Here is a 5811-nt window from a genome sequence, read left to right on the forward strand (position 1 = left end):
ATAAAGTCCTAGGGGTCCTCATGTCGCTCACCTCCAAAGACAGGAGGATGCAGCCTGGTTCATCTATCCAATAGCTTCTGCGTTTGACTGCCACAACTGGTCTGAGCTCAGGTATAGCTGCAACTGGCTGAGCTCCTCCCACGGGTAGTGCGCCAGGGTATGATATACGATAGCTGCATGCCCTGGAGCCTGAGCGGTAAGGGTCTGTGCTCCCCTTCCTGCCTGAGATGTGGCTAGATCTACTGGAAATAAACTAGCCTGAGTCATAGAATCCATGAATCACAACATACGGCCCATGACCTCCTGGAATCCTGGTGCAGACATGAAATCCACTCGGGCTGGCTCCTCTACAGGAACCTCGCCCTGCTCCTCAATAACAGGATCCTCCACTGGATCCACTGGTGGCACAACTGGAGCAAATCTAGGATGGCCTCGTCCTCTACCATGAGCTGGATCCCTCCCTCGGCCTCTAACAACAGGGGGAGTAGTTCCTCCATGGTCGGGTACATCTGTCGTGCGTGTTCTGACCATCTGTAAGAGAATAAGAGAAAGATACTCAGCACAACATCAACTGCACGATAGAAGATGAATAAAGAGTAGTTTCCTAACACCCTATAGCCTCTCGAAGATAAGTACAGACGTCTCCGCACCGATCTGCAAGACTCTATGAGGCCTGCTCATGACTTGTGAGACCTACATGAACCTAGTGCTCTAATACCATATTGTCACGACCCAATTCCTGCTATAGGCCGTGATGGCGCCTAACGTCGTCACTAGGCAAGCCAAAGGTGAACTAGCAATATATTTATTCCTTTTAATAATTTCAAAGTAGTTGATTTTTATTTATTAAGTAAATGAAAAGTGGAAATTTAATAATGTAAAGCGTAAACTAATAAAAGAGCAAATATGATGAAATAAATGCTCAAAAGTCATAAATTGTCTACTAGCATATTCCCTAGACCCAGTATCATAAGTGTATGAGCAACTAGTAGAATATATAAAACACCTAAGCTACTGTCTGAAATGAGATAGAAAAAAGTAAATACAAAAGAGAGAGACGGGGGTGCTGCAGAACGGACTCAGAGAGCAGCTGACTACTATGCCTCGGGATAAAGGGGGTGCGTGCCTGAATGAACATTAGATGCAGCTGCCTCAGATCCTGTACGATTAGTGCAGAAGTGTAGCGTGAGTACATAGACAACATGTACCCAGTAAGTATCCAGTCTAACCTCGAAGAAGTAGTGACGGGGGGTCGACATCAACACTTGCTATGGGCCAACAATAAAAATTCAGAAATTTTAAATAGGCATGAAATATGTGAATAATAATAATAACATAATAGCAAGCAGTGAATAAATGATTCTTCAACTAATAGTAATTTCAAAAAACAAATCTCCAACTAACACATACTAACCCCAAATCAATTTCGGGGCAATAAATAAATTAAAACCTCCCAAGTCATGAAAATAATATCAAGAGCATTCGGGCTCCAAGCATTAACACGCACGATTTATGCTGATGTCGTTTGACCCGATCCAGAATAATGTGTACAATGCCGAGGGTCGAGCGACACGGACTATAGATGCATCTATTATACTGTCAAGGCATTCGACACGTTCCACAAGAAGAGAGAATACTCTATGAACATCCGATTTGAAAGTTATCACAAGACTAATACACAGGGAAGCACAATTTCTATTAACGGTCAAATAACACGCCAAAAACTCAAAGTAAGTGAAATACGGCCTTTACGATTCTTTTATCAAGTTTCAATATAATTTAGGCACTTACATTAACAAATAGAGTGTAAACAATACAAGTATTTCATGATTTGGATCCTAAAACTACCCAGACTTAAGCATAATGAGTAGTTACGCAGAGACTCTCGTCATCCCGTGCGTACGTAGCCCCCACAATTAGAAGCAAATAGTAATTTTAAACACATATGGGGTAAATTCCCTCTTACAAGGTTAGGCAAGAGACTTACCTCGTATCAAAGCTAACTTTTCAGCCCACGAATTCACTCTAATGTCTCAACTTGGTGCCGAGCAATCCGAAGCTAGCCAAATATTATATAAATTAATCAATATACACTCATAATTTCATAATTTAGAAATTAGAGTAATTACACAACCCAAATTAGAAGATTCTTAAAATTCACCCCGGGCCCACGTGTCTGGATTCCAGAAATTTTCGAAGATAAATGTTACCCACAACCTCACAAACTCAAATATATAATTTTTACCCAATTCCATAATAATTTTCGTGTTTAAATCCCCTTCCCCCCTTTTAATCAAAACTTAGATTTTTCTACTAAACCCATAATTTCTACAATTCATGGATTAAGAATCTACCCAAAAGCATGTATTAAACTCATCTTGTATAGAGATTACTTACCTCAAAGTGCTAGGTGAAAATCCCTCTTCTAAGAGCTCTAAAATCGTCTAACAAGTGAAAGAAATGAACCAAAATAGCCTAAATCCCGACATTAAATGAATCTCACTGTATAAAAAATCCATCGCAGGTGCGGTCCTAGCCCAGGCTTCTTCCCTTCTCTTCTGTGGACAGGTTTTCGCTTCTGTGAACCCGCTTCTGCGGAATGCTTGTCGCACCTGCGACCCACGCCTGGCTGGCCTTGCTTCGCACCTGCGGCCCCATCATCGCAAAAGCGAGCTCTCTTTTGTGGAACTTCTCTGCTTCTGGGGACCAATGGACACTCACCTCCATGCCGCTTCTTCGATCACAGGCACTCTTCTATGAGCTCGCACCTACAGCAAAAATCACGCAGGTGCGGACGCACCAGAACTAGAGCACCAGCAGTCCCTCATGCAAAGTTTTCGAGTCCGATTCCAATCCGTTTCGCATCCCGGACCCCATCCAATCACACTCACACATCCAACAACATAATACGGACCCGCTCGCATGATCAAAACACCAAAATAACATCTAGAAATACAAATCAGATGCCAAAACGCATGAATCAAATTATGAAACTCAAAAAATTCTAGAAACACTTCCGCGTGTCCGATTCCTATCAAATCAACTCGGAATGACGCCAAATTTTGTGAGCAAGCCAAAAATAACTATACGAAACTATTCACAGGCTCTAAATCCAAAACTAACCTCGATAACACCAAAACCTACTCCAAATCAAACTTAAAGAACTTGAAAAAACCTTCAATGCCCCAACATTTATTATTAAGCGCCGAAACGCTCCCGAGTCATCCGAAACCCGATACGAACATACGCCCAAGTCCAAAATCATCATATAAACCTATTGAGACCGTCAAATCCCGATTCTGAGGTTGGTTTTCTCAAAACGTTGACTCAAGTCAAACTTAACCATTTAAAGCCAATATTAAGGTACTAAGTGTTTTGATTTCAACCCGACCCCTTTCAAACCCGAACTAACCATTCCCGCAAGTCATAAAATAGTAAAAGAATATACGGGGAGTCTAAATTAGGGGAACGGGGACTAAAAAGCAAAATGATCGGTCGGGTCGTTACAATCAGGTCCCTCCTAAACACGGCCCCATATGAATTGCTAAACGGGAGAAAACCCAAGCTGACTTACCTAATAACATTTGGCCGTAAATGTTTTGTTCTCAATAATGGTAAGGAAGCACTGGGAAAATTTGATGCCAAAAGTGATGAAGGGATCTTTCTTGGATATTCTTCACAAAGTAAATAATACAAGTTCTACAACAAAAGGACTCAATGTATTAAAGAAAATGTGCATGTAATCTTTGATGAATCACACCACTTAAGTGGGAAATATTTACATGATAAGAATGATTAAGACGGAGAGGAGTCAAAGGTTCCTTGAGAAGTAATTGATATGGAAAACATGAAGGTTTATCTGATGAGTCAGGTCAAGGAGTCTAATGAAGAAGATGCAGCAGAGCCTCTAGCTGATTCAGAGGAACCATGTTCCTCCATTACAACAATTGAAGCAAAAAACAGAGTTGCTGATGCAGTGCGAGGAACTTTTGATGCTGAGCAAAGAAGTGGCACTCACTCTTCCATGGATACTAATGATGGATCCCACTAAGAGGAACCTGGATCTTCTCACAATGAGATTCAGGTATCCAAGTGGAAGCACAAAAGCTCACTTCCTCTCTAGAATGTGATCACTCCTCCTTATTCAGGGATTCAAACTAGATCAAAGACAAGAAGCATGTTTTCCTTCTCAGCCTTTTTGTCTCAAATTAAGCCCAAAAATATCAAGGAAGTATTGAAAGATACAGATTGGTTTGCTACTATGCAACATAAACTCCATCAATTTAAGAGGAACAACGTGTGGCACCTGGTTCGTCGACCTTCAGGTTGAACTATTATTGGAACCAGGTGGGTGTTCAGAAACAAGCTTGATGAGTTTGGAAATACAATAAGAAACAAGACCAGGTTAGTGGTTCAAGGTTATAATCAAGAAGAAGGTATTGAGTATGATGAGATTTTTGCTCCAGTTGCACGGATGAAAGCCATTAGAATTATCATTGATTTTTCATCTCATATGGAATTCAAATTGTTCCAAATGGATGTTAAGAGTGCATTTCTAAATAGATATTTAAAGGAAGAAGTCTTTGTCAAACAACCACCTGGTTTTGAATGTCATGACTATCCTGAACATGTATTCAAGCTCGACAAGGCACTTTTAAAGCAGGCCCCTAGTTCATGGTATGAAAGGTTGTCCAGGTTCCTTCTGGAAAATGGCTTTACAAGAGGAAAAATTGACAACACTATCTTTTGAGGAAAAGATGGAGGAACCTGTTAATTGTGCAAGTTTATGTTGGCGATATCATCTTTGGTGCAACAAATGATTCTTTATGTGAGGAATTTACCAAGCTTATGGGAAGAGAGTTTGAGATGAGCATGATGGGGGAACTAAACTTCTTCCTAGGTCTGCAAGTTAAGCAAACCTCTAAAGAAACGATGATAAGTCAGCAGAACTACATTAAAGAGCTTCTGAAGAGGTTTGAGATGGAAAGCTCAATGAGTATTAATACTCCTATTGACACTGCCACTCGTCTGGACATGGACGAACCTGGTTCCCCTATGAATGAAACCATTTATCGGGGTATCATTGCTTCACTCTTGTATCTCACATCCAGTAGACCTGACATTGTGTTTAGTGTTGGATTATGTGCTAGATTTCAATCAAGCCTAAAAAAATCTCATCTGAAAGCTGCTAAGAGAATTCTGAGGTACCTCAAAGGAATACAGGACATGGTCCTCTACTATCCCTCAAGAGGCAATTTCGACTTAATTGGGTATGCTGATGCTATTATGCTGGTTATTTGGTGGATAGAAAGAGTACACCTAGGATAGCATATTTTCTAGGATCATGCGTGATTTCATGAGGTATAAAGAAACAAAACTCACTAGCTCTCTCTACTGCAGAAGCTAAATATGTGGCAGCTGCTTCCTGTTGTGCTCAACTGTTGTGGATCAAGCAATAACTGGAAGATTTTGGTGTGTTTTCTAAATGTGTACCACTACTATGTGACAACACAAGTGCTCTCAACATGTAAAAGAACCCAGTACAGTATAAGAGGACAAAGCACATTGATGTGCGACATCACTTTCTCAGGGACAATGTTGAAAAAGGGTCTCATCTTCATGAAGTTTTGCAAAACAGAGGACCGGGTAGCTGATATCTTCACCAAAGCATTGAGCATAGAGCATTTTGAAAAGAATCGACCGGAGTTGGGACTAATGAAATTGAACTGAGTACCAGGTCCCTTAATGGATGGCTATGAAGGAATGTAAAGGTAAACTACTAAAAAGTAGTTTCTGGTAATTTCTAACTAA

The sequence above is a fragment of the Nicotiana tomentosiformis genome, chromosome 1 (genome assembly GCF_000390325.3).
Source record: "Nicotiana tomentosiformis chromosome 1, ASM39032v3, whole genome shotgun sequence".
Classification (NCBI taxonomy): domain Eukaryota; kingdom Viridiplantae; phylum Streptophyta; class Magnoliopsida; order Solanales; family Solanaceae; genus Nicotiana; species Nicotiana tomentosiformis.